General features: G+C 37.3%; 1 protein-coding gene across 4 annotated transcripts in view; it reads right to left on the minus strand.

Annotated features, from left to right (window-relative positions):
• The window catches only part of LOC106883996 (phospholipid phosphatase-related protein type 1), a 212906-nt gene that overhangs the window by 192811 nt on the left and 7595 nt on the right, over positions 1-12500 (minus strand). The window contains exon 1 of one of the 4 annotated variants that reach the window (XM_089349930.1): positions 11136-11274. The exons of the other annotated variants lie outside the window; for them this stretch is intronic. The gene's annotated coding sequence lies outside the window, so the exon portion shown is untranslated. Of the gene's footprint in view, positions 1-11135; positions 11275-12500 lie in introns of those variants that run through there. 4 annotated transcript variants of the gene reach the window in all.

Here is a 12500-nt window from a genome sequence, read left to right on the forward strand (position 1 = left end):
GATGGTTAAAATGCCTTTGGTTATAGATACGAGTCTACAGGATCAAAGCTGACCTAGGGTTAAACAACAACAACGCTCACACTATGATACATATAGCACTCACTCACACATACTCATATAACAATATACAGACATACTCATGCAGTGATGCACATAGACACACAAAGAAAATGACACAAGCCTAATGACACGTGCACAGTGATAAACATTGACACACATTCAGTGATACACAGATACCCAGTGACACACATGGAGACATTCCTACAATGCTGCACACATAGACACACAATCATATATGTATATATATCCCGTCTGGCCGTATAGCCTTTTCCGTTTGTTTTCCTGTCTTGTTTTTTGTCCGCCACTACATTCCTCCATGGCAAGGTTTAATTTGTGTATACAAATTTAATTTGCAGTCCATGGGAAGAGCCGTTTTAACGATGCGTCCTACCCAGCTCTTCGAAACGCCGGTGTTAAAACGGGGGTAGCTGATGAAGGAAAATGTTCTCTATGTGGCTTGTGTGTTTTCTTGTCTACGTTTTGTTTGCAATGTCCTGTACCCAGATATGCACCTATACATACAGGTGGATGTCGGTACGCACATACCTGTACGTATATATGCATATACTCATTTACTATTTGTTTATATATATATATATATATATATATATCATCATCATCGTTTAATGTCCACTTTCCATGCTAGCATGGGTTGGACGATTTGATTGAGGACTGGTGAAACCAGATGGCTACACCAGGCTCCAATCTGATATATATATATATAGATAGAGAGAGAGAGACGCACACACACACACCGATACACATTGACACATACATAGAAACACACAGAAACACATAAAGATTGACACACATAGACATTCACATACATTCACAATGATACAGAAACACACACAATGGTATACACACACACACTATGATATACATAGCCATACATAAAATTGACATACACACACACTTATTCTAAATCTCAGCCTCAACATTAACTTCTGATTGCAACCATATCATTTGCATCTTGTATTTTGATGTTAATTCTTAACTCCCAGATAAGCTCTGACAAAGCAGACACGATCAAAAAGCATTCTATCCATGACCACCACAGCTTCTTATTATATCTAATATATCCTTTTGAGCTTTTGCCAGTACCGCCTGACTGGCCTTTGTGCCGGTGGCACATAAAAGTACCTACTACACTCATGGAGTGGTTGGCGTTAGGAAGGGCATCCAACTGTAGAAACTCTGCCAGATCAGATTGGAGCCTGGTGCAGACTTCTGGTTTGCCAGTCCGCAATCAAATCGTCCAACCCATGCTAGCTTGAAAGGCAGACGTTAAACAATGATGATGATCCTTTATTTAAGGTAGTGAAGTGTGAGTTAAGAGAGATATGGCTGCTATTTCTAGGCTGATTGAATAACCATGTAGAGGCTCCATCATTGGCTTGAGTGTTGTCTTCCTTAGAGCAACAGATTTTGAAAAACACATGCTGTTGGTTATGACAAGGAGGATTCTCGTTGATCCAATTATCCAAATGGCTGGGTATTCCACAGGCACATGTGCTCTTAACGCAGTTCTCTGAGAGATTCAGCGTGACACAGAGTGTGACAAGGCTGGACCTTTGAAATTACAGGTACTACTCATTTTTGCCAGCTGAGCGGACTGGAGCAACGTGAAATAAAGGGTCTTGCTCAAGAATACACTGCATTGCTAGGAATTGAACTCACAACCTTACAATCGTGAACCAAATACCCTAACCAATAATCCATGCACCTTCACTCACACACATATTTACAAATACACACACACACACACACACACACACACACCAGGCTCAACACATTACACATGCATCCATAGTTTGTACTCTTCTTTATAAGTACAAGGTTATCAAGAACAGCACATAAAGTTCTATATTCAAGAGATGAGGAATTATTTACACAGTTTAGATTTGCCAGATATTTGTCCTCATCTTGTTTGTTGTTAACACAACGTTTCGGCTGATATACCCTCCAGCCTTCATCAGGTGTCTTGGGGAAATTTCAAACCTGGGTTCTCATTCCTAAGGTATTTTTCAATGTTATTATTATCATTATTATCATTATTATTATTATTATTATTATTTAGTTCTATATTTAAAAGATGAGGAATTGTGTACATTATTTACATTTGACGGATATTTGTCCTCATCTTGTTTGTTGGTAACACAACGTTTCGGCTGATATACCCTCCAGCCTTCATCAGGTGTCTTGGGGAAACTCCTTCTAGAGTCTGTTTCCATCATTCATTGTCATTCGGGTCTCCATATAATCCACATACTTTATAGCATGCAGTGTGCACCATTCTAGCAAACACCCAAAATCCTCAAATGATATTAGTAATAGGTAGCCACAAGTGAAAACCCTCTATTCGTGGGGTGGGCGGTGTGGACACACCTAACAGCATCGCTTACAATAGTGGTTCTCAACCATTTTTTATCTATTCGTCCCTTTGATTATTATTTTATTCTGGTGGACCCCCATTGCCATTCAACGTATAAAAACTAGTTTTATAGAAACTTCTTTCAAAATTCCTACTTTGTTATTTTAACTCGTGTAGGTTGAACTGTGTAAAACATTACAGAATAAAAAAATCTTGCTGTTTCTTGTAATAAATACATCTAAAACAAAATCTTTCCATGGACACTTAACAAACTATTGTGGGTCCCTAATTTATTATTTTGTTTGTGTAGACCCCAGAAATCTTATATGAATCCCTGGAGTTGATATGGACTCCAGTTGAGAAACTACAACTGCTTTTTCTTATTCTAGGTCTTTCAAATAGACCAGGAGCCGGAGGTTTGGTCCTCTGTGTACAGTCATCAACAGGGCAGAATCGAGAGAGAGTAGAAGCCTTATATGCCAATTGTCAAGAAGTGTAGAGAAGAAAACAGAATCAACATCATCATCATCATCATCATCATCATCGTTTAATGTCCGCTCTCCATGCTGGCATGAGTTGGACAGTTTGACCACTGGCTAACAAGGAGCCACTCGGAAGATGATGCAGACTGGAATACTTGGGAAGAGAATGCTGTCTTGCATTCTCCAATATGAAGAAATATTTGGCTATCGTTTTCTTTGCTGTTCACCAATCAAATCCACAGTGACTTTGGCATAATCATCAGGAAAGCATGAATGAAGACAGAAATACAAACATCAAGTACAACAAACTAATGTAGTGTCACAATAACACAAGAATATTAACCTTTTAACCTTGTCAAATGCATCAGACTCATTCATTATCATCATCTAACATTCACTTTTCCATGGTTGCATGGGTCAGGCGGAATATGTAGAAGCAGATTTTTTTAGAGATGGATGCCTTTCCTGTCACCAACATCCACCTGTTTCCAGACAAGATATTTGTTTTTCCATAGCTAGACATGTTTTACGTGGAAGACTCACTTGTATGATGACAAAGTTCAATTACAACCATCATGTGATGACAAGACAAGAGTACGCACACATACACACGCAATGGGCTTCTTTCAGTTTCCATCTACCAAATCCACTCATAAGGCTATAGCAGAAGACACTTGCTCAAGGTGCTGCATAATGAGACTGAATCCTTATTCTGTCAAATATTTTTTATAATTAATGAAAATTAATTTTCAGTGCATTTAAAATTTACCATTTCATTCAAAATGAAATCTTCAATGAAATTTGGCAGAAATAATGTACAACTGAAAATATTTCATAAGAACTTTTTCACAATCAAAAAAGTTGTGAGTTTAACTCACAGACTAAATAGCATGTTGTATGTCTGAGTTAAGCAATGCTGTGTGCTTGAGTTAAGCAAGCTGTGTGCCTGAGTTAAGCAAGTTGTGTGCCTGAGTTAAGCAAAGGCATTTCATATCACATTGCTCCAGTGTACTCAGCTGAAACGGTGGGGGGGTATGAATTAGGGGTACTGGTGCAGTTGATACTCTCTCCCTCAGGTTGTAGTATCATCAATATTCAGTTGATTCAAGGGTGGAAGACCTGAGCATGTATCTATGTCAACCCACGACTCCAAAGACACCTAAAACTATTAGCAAAAAACCATGAAACTGGCCACCAACTCTTACTCACTCGGGAGTCACAGTTATGCTTGTGAAGCACAGAAAAGCAGTGACCATGATTTCAGTCCACCCTCCACCCCGCCGCCACCACCACACTCACAGCCTTCATCAGGTGTCTTGGGGGAATTTCGAACCTGGGTTCTCATTCCTAAGGTATTTTTCCAATGTTGTTGTTGTTATTATTATTATTATTCAGGTTACTGCCTGGAATCGAACTCGGAATCTTGGGGTTAATAGCCTGTGCTCTTAACCACTACACCATATTGAGTGACCTGAATAATAACAATAATAATAATAATAATAATAATAATAACAATAATAATAATAATAATAATAACAATAATAATAATAATAATAATAATAATAACAACAACATCGAAAGATACCTTAAGAATGAGAACCCACGTTTGAAATTCCTCCAAGACACCTGATGTAGGCTGGAGATTACATCAGACGAAATGCTGTGTTAACAACAAACAAGATGAGGACAAATGTAAATAATGTAAATAATGTACATAATTCTTCATCTCTCAAATATAGAACTGTATTATCTAAGACAGAGGTTCTCAACTTGAGTGGTACCAGCCCCAAGGGGGTGCTGGGCATGTCGAAGATGGGAATTAGGCTTTAGTGGACAGTGATGAGGGCAATGAGGAACCATAATTACCACACTAATTACTACATCTAGTAGTAATTATATTATACATGATGAAACTAGTAATGGTTATTAAAATATAATGAGATCTCGTCAGGGACAGGGAAGTCATTAACTTGTGGCTGTGTGGTAAGTAGCTTGCTTACGAACCACATGGTTTCGGGTTCAGTCCCACTGTGTGGCACTTTGGGCAAGTGTCTTCTACTGTAGCCTCGAGCCGACCAAAGCCTTGTGAGTGGATTTGGTAGACGGAAACTGAAAGAAGCCCATCGTATATATGTATATATATATATATATATATATATATATGTATGTATGTGTATATGTTTGTGTGTCTGTGTTTGTCCCCCCACCCCAACATCGCTTGACAACCGATGCTAGTGTGTTTACGTCCCTGTAACTTAGCAGTTCGGCAAAGGAGACTGATAGAATAAGTACTAGGCTTACAAAGAATAAGTCGTGGGGTCGATTTGCTCGACTAAAGGTGGTGCTCCAGCATGGCTGCGGTCAAATGACTGAAACAAGTAAAAGAGTAACATTTGTCTTCATCAATTTTTTTATCATTTCACTGTTAAAAGCTTAATAAATCATCATCCGTGTTAAGTTAGTTTAGTGATGATACCTCACTTGCCACTTGGGTGGGTGCTAGGCAAAACATCTACTTAAAAGGAAGGCAGTAGGTGCAACAAAAAAAAAACTGGTTAAGAACCACTGGTCCAAGGTTAATGTGATTTATGTCATATAAACATTCAATGAAGATAAGAATTGCAAAACTTATGTTGACATAGCATTTTCTGGAAAGAAAGGAAAATTTCCAGAGAAGACAGCTTGTATTCAGAAAGAAAATGCCAAATAAGTAAAATTATATGCTAATACCGGTAAAAATTTTATGTACAAAAGGAGCACTTACAAACAGCCCCCTACATACACACACACACACACACACGACGGGCTCTCCTGTTGAAGACAATGTGTGAACGTTTGGCCTTTTGCCACATGACCTGCACAAATGATTTGTTTATAGTGATCAAATGTATGTGACGTAACATCAGCTCACTCTCTCCATTAAATCAATGTTGTCAGAACAGGTGCATGGTGTACCATGCATCAAGTGTCAAAGTGATCGTGGAGCAACGTGAAATGAAGTGTTTTGCTCAAGAAAGACATTGCACTGCCTGATCTAGGAAGTGAAACCATGATCTCGCAATTATGAGTGCAACACCCTAACCACTAAGCCATACACACACACATATTGCAAGGTTCACAGACAACAGGTGGACCTGTCCAGTTGCTGCTGAGAGGTAGCCAAGAGATAAGAAAAGGGCACTTGAAAGGCCTCAACGATGAAGGGAGATGATTTGGTCAAGCATTTTGGGTCACGATGGGAAAAAAAATGATGCAGTCAAGACAGAATTGGAAGCACATTGTGACAGGTGGTGTGTAACAGCATCTGCAAGCCTGCTCGACACTGTGATGTAAGAGAAGCACACATATATACATGCACATGCATACATGTATCACACGTGTACATGTATATACATATACACACATGTGTACCTGTATACACATATACACACACGTGTACATATATATATAAATATACACACACACACATGCACATATATATAAATATACACACACATATGTATACACACACTCACACACACACACATATATATATACAAATATACACGTGTATATTTATATAGAAATATATACACACCCATATATATACACAAATACACACACACCCATATATGTATGTATACAAATATACACCCACCCATATATATATATATATATATATATATATACACACACACACATACACAAATCTTTTATTTGTTGAGTCATCCGACTGCAGCCACATAGTTCTGGGTTCAGTCCCACTGTGTGGCACCTTGGGCAAGTACCTTCTACTATAGCCTTGGCCTGACCAAAGCTTTGTTAGGGCATCTGATAGACGGAAACCGAAAGATGCCTTCGTGTGTATGTGTGTGCGTCCACCACCGCTTGACAACCGGTGTTTGTGCGTTTACGTTCTCTAGCGGTTCGACAAAGAGATCAATAGAATAAGAATCAGGCTTAAGAATAAAAAGTACTGGTAGCGATTCATTCGACAAAAAAAAAAACATTCTTCACGGCATTGCCCCAGCATGACCGCGGTCTGATAACTGAACAAGTAAAAGATATATAAATATCTCTCCAGGACTACCCTAGGGGAGAAAAATGTGTGGGTGGGTTAGGCTATATTCTGTAGTGAGATAGGAAGGGAAAACCAGCCTTAGCGGCAGAAATAGAGAAGTGTGTGTGTGTGTGTGTGTGTGAAGTGGGGGGGGGGGGTAAAAAAAGGAAGAACGTGAAGATGAGAAGAGCGGCGGGCAAATCTAATAAGTGTTATATCGAAAAGTTGGGAACTAGACAGACAGAACAGCAAAGTATGACTGACTATTAAAAAAAAAAAAAAAAAAAAAAAAAAAGACATAAAATAAAAACAAAGTGTTCTAACAGTGAACTGGGGAATTTCTACTCCCATGAAATACTTCTCGTCCATTCTAGCTTCCCTCTACTTTTGTCTTGTACAAGACTTTTCGTGAACGAAGACTGCGCGTTTCCGCCCTCCCCCGCACTCCAACCTAGCGGGTAAAACCCGCAATGTTTTTTGGGGATTTTCTGTTTGTTTTCTAGACTGAATTTAGTTTTGCTGTTATTTTTAAATGAGAGATAAGACATGTTTTCAACATTCATACCTTTCTAAAATTACCTTAATTGAGTGAGTTTTTTTTACATCGATTTGGAGATTAATAATAAGAATGTTTTTTTGTTTTTTTCACTATAGGCAACAAGGCCTGAAGTTTGGAGTGAGGGAGGAAAATTGCTGACATCGGCCCAAGTACTTGACCGGTACTTTATTTTATCGATCCCGAAAGGATGAAAGACAAAATCGATCTCAGCAGAATTTCAGCTGAGAATGTAACGAGCTGGAAGAAACAAGCACTATGTCCGACACGCTAATGATTCTGCCAGCTCGTCGCCTTTTTGAGATTAATAATAACGATTTCTGATTTAGGTACAACGCCAGCAATTTGTGGGAAGGTTGTTAATCGATATTATCGACTCGAATTGTTGACTAGTACTTTATTTTATCGACCCAGAAAGGATAAAAGGCAAAGTTGACCTCAGCGACATTTGAACTCAAAACGTAAAGAGCTGTGACGAAATACTGTTAGTCATTTTTGTCCGATGCTTTAACCATTTCTGCCAATCTATAAAAACTTCAACGTCTCTCTTGGGAATTCTAAATCACTAACTGTGAAGCTAAGCGAACCAACGAAATGAACTTTTACATAGTAAGCTCGACCTATGAGAAATATCAGTCTTATCTTCTTACGGCACCCTACTGGTTTTTTTTTTTTTTTTTCCATTTTAACTGAAATAACACACTAAATATATAGACAGATACACAATATTTGAACACAGACAGATAGACAAACACACGATTTGGTCACGCTTTAAATTCCTTTGATCGTAGGGGCAGGCTTGAATAATAATACTGTTTTGTTTGTTTTGAATGTTGTGGGGTTTTTTTTTTTTGGTTTTTTTTTAATAATACGAATTGGGGAAATAATAAATGGCCTTTCGAAGTAAAATAAGTGAGCCAACACGATTACTATCAAAAATCGAAACCGTGTTTGCAAACAGGACCTGCGAATACTTTACAGACAGGCAACTAGAGCGTAACTCCTAGCACTCGTATAAATAACACTTAATGGTTTCTGACTCGCAATTAAGGCAATTAAAGACGAAAGGATACCGAGAAGTGCATCGATCATCAGTATATTATTCTGATGTTTACTTTATCGACTTCAGTGGGATGAAAGGCAAAGCAGACGCCCGCAGGATTAGAACACGAACCAGTGAGATATCGAACAAGATATGGTAAATTTTTATCACTAAACGTTCGAGCCATCAACCACCTCCTCACAATATTAATAATTTCTATCTTCTCCTTTGAGTCTAGTCAGTTAAATTACTCTCTTAATGGTATAAATATTATCAACTCTAGAGGGGAGTTGTGTTGATGAAAGGCAAAGTTGATCCCAATGGAATTTATAATTCTTTTTAACAAGGCATCCAGTGAAGGAAAAAGAGCAGGGTTTAGTTGCTTCGTTACGTACTTCATGCATCCTAGCAATACGATCGAAGAGAGAGCCTATATGTGCTGGGTTGCCAAAATAACAGCAACGCTTCCTTAAAGCATATCCTAAAAGTAAAAACCATAAACACAAGACAATGATGTCCTGGATATAGAAAAATACTGGAATGGCCATGAATGAAACGGCTTTCATTATAGGTTTACTCAATCACAGCTGACGACCTAGAGCTAAATAATATTGGTTTTTATCACCCCCTCCCTGCACGGTATGAAAAATTATGGCCCAGGGGAAATTTGAGCTCATGATCTGTGTACAGGAGACTAAATAAAATACGTTTTAATCTCGATAATAAACAATAATGGTTTCAAATTTTGATACAGGGCCAGCAGTATTTGAGGTGGTGGGGGTGGAAGTCAGTTATATCGACCCCCCCCCCGCCCCAGGATCTGACTGGTCATTAATGTATCGACTCCGAAAGGATGAAAGGCAAAGTCGACCTCGGCGGAATTTGAACCCATAACGTAAAGACGGTCGAAATGCCGCTAAGCATTTTGTCCCGTGCCTTAATGGTTCTGCCAGTTCGCCACCTTACGATAATAAATAATCATTTCTTTTTTTTTTTTAATTTACACATGTACAAGGTCAGAAATTTTGTCCTGAAGAACAGTCGATTATATTTACTGTAATTCTTGAACGCCCTCCCTTCTTTTTTTTTTAAATCATCCAGAAACGAATCAAATGCAAAGTTGACTTCGATGGGATTTGAGCTCGGAACGTAAAGCGCTGGAACATATAATACTGCAGAAGTATTTTGTCCGACGTTCCATCGCCCATAGCAATCCATAATCTTTCGCTTTAGTACAGGACACACACATTTTGTGGAAGGTAGAATTTTCTATTTTATCAACTTTGGAAAACCGAAAAAGAAAAGGAAAAAAAAAAAAGTCGACCACGACAGGATTTGAACTCGGAACATAAAAGAGATTTAATTATAATGTTTTTTTATAATTTTCGCAGAAGCCCTATAATTTTGACAGGAAGGGGGAAAGTTGATTACATCGACCTCGGTACTTGACTAGTACTTAGTCTATTGACCTCGAAAGTACAAATGGTAGAGTTAACCTCAGCGGGAATAGAACTCGGGAACATAATGAGTTGGAAAAAATACCGCTTTCTTTTGCTCTACTATTTCTGATTCTCAAAAGGATAGAAGGAAGGATTGATAGCTTCTTTCTACTTTTCTAATTATTATTCTTGTTATTTAAATTCAGTTATAAAGGTATAAGTTTAACTGTCTAAAAGATTGAAACAGATGAGCGAATTAAACAGTGTTATATCGAACATAACGAGACGAAAAAAAAATGTTATAAACTATTATTTGTGAGACAAATAGTTTAGTGAAATTTACGCTGGCAGGGAGAAGAATATAATCGGTGAAATTGCGGCATCTGTTTTGCCAAATTGGGATAAGGAAAAGAGACAGAAGTTTATTTATTCCAGCAAAAATAGACAAAATACTTTTCTTATTTTCATTTTCAGGAGAAATGCACAAATAAGCAGTCGTTATATATACATGTAGAGAAACTGCAGTCAATAGATATAAGGATATATATATATATATATATATATATATATATATATATATATATATATATATATATATATATATATATACGCACATACATGCATTGCAGATGTTAAATATGGGTTAAATTCCGGTGAAAAATAAAATAAAACAAAGATAAAAAATCCCGGAGTTTGTTCCATAGAAAGCACCACTGCTTTCATTGGAATTGATCCAATTTCCTTTGTCTTTTATTTGGAAGACGAAGGTTTGGTGAGACCATATTAGGTTATCAATAGGCTGTGCCAACAAGAAGGAATATTAAAAAGAAAAAAAAAATTGGGGATTGGGGCAATCCCTGCTGTCCCCCTCCTACAGAATTCCTGCTAACGGGATTTCTTCCATTCTATAGAAGAAGCGGGAGGCACACTAGAACCTGAAAACCAAGTTTATATATATATATATATATATATATATATATATATATACACACACACATACATAAATTGGCTGTGTGTATTGTTTAGTTGGAAGAATATAATTCCATAATTAACATGAAAAAAAGTGTCATTTATTGTGAAAACAGAAAGAATTTGTCGTAATATAATTAAAAAAAAATCAAAGAAAAACCGATAAAAACTCACCCATTATTATATTAGATTTCTCGTGAAAACGTTTCTCAAGTAATAACAATAACAACAATGGTAAATATCCAAGAGGAATTATATACGTGTGTGTGTTTATATTAATATATATAATAGGCAGATATATGTTTAACGTAGATATTATAAGGTGAAAAATATGAATGGCTATATATATATATATATGTATATATATTTATATAAGTATGTATATATGTGTTAAAAAATTGAAAGCTATGTAGTTTCAGGATATATATATATATACACTTATAGAGACAAGATTTGGGGAAAGATTCAAAGAACAGGTGTATAAATTGCGAAAGATTGTCAAAACAATACTAGGTTTGAATCAGTGAGACAGGTAAAAATGTATCCTGAGAGAGAAAAAGGAAACAATCTTTCGATTTATATATATATATATATATGTGTATGTATAGATATAGAGGCAGCTCAGGCAAATGATAAAGTTGGAATAAATATGTAAACATATACGATTTTTTTTCTTTTTTGGGGGTTCCTTTAAAATCCTGTTCTTAAGAAGCGACAACTTATTTTCGGATCTGGCAGCAGTTGTGTTATTGTGTTTGATATACAAAGTGTTGGAAAATGATACCAGCTTGTCTATCTGGCTCTGTTGACGCTCCGTGCGTTATTAAAATTATTATTATTACTATAGGGAGTATGAAAGAAACGGTGGGGGAAGATAGAGAGAGTAAAAGTTAGAGAGTGGGTGTGAGAGAGGGAGAAGGAAAGAAGGAAAGGGTTAGCGCTTCAGTGTTAATGTTCGTGTATGTATGAATGTGTGTGTGTGTGTGTGTGGCTGAATCTATTTGTGTGTGACAGAGAGGAAGGAAGAATATGTATGTCTGAGAGAAAGAGTGCGCGTATGCGTAAGGGAAAAGAGAGCGTGTGAAAGAAAGGGAGAGAGAATAGATGATTATAGAAAGAGAAAGCGCGCGCGCGTGTTTGAGTGCGTATAGACGAGATAAAGATTATGTGTGTGTGCGTGTGTTGTGCTGTGTGTGCGTTGTGCTGTGCCTGTGTGTGTGAAAAAGGGAAAGGGAGAGAATATGCGTGAATGCAAGAAAGAGAAGTAGAGGAGACAAAGAAAGAGTAAGTGAGTGAGAAAGAGAGAGGGGAGAAAGGGTGAAGGTTTATTTGCGAGAAAGAGTTGAGTGAGACGGAGAAAGTGTAAGAGAGTGAGTGAGTGACTCAAAGAAATGGTGAAAATATGAGAGAGAGAGAGAGAGAGAGAGTGAAACTAAGAAATGGTAAGAATATGAGAGAGAATCGAGAAAATATGAGAAAGTGAGAGCGCTTAGAAGAAATGGTGAGTGTATTTTGAGTAAAAGACAGACGTGTGTGTGT

The sequence above is a fragment of the Octopus bimaculoides genome, chromosome 3 (genome assembly GCF_046866305.1).
Source record: "Octopus bimaculoides isolate indiv1 chromosome 3, ASM4686630v1, whole genome shotgun sequence".
NCBI classification, from domain to species: Eukaryota; Metazoa; Mollusca; class Cephalopoda; order Octopoda; family Octopodidae; genus Octopus; species Octopus bimaculoides.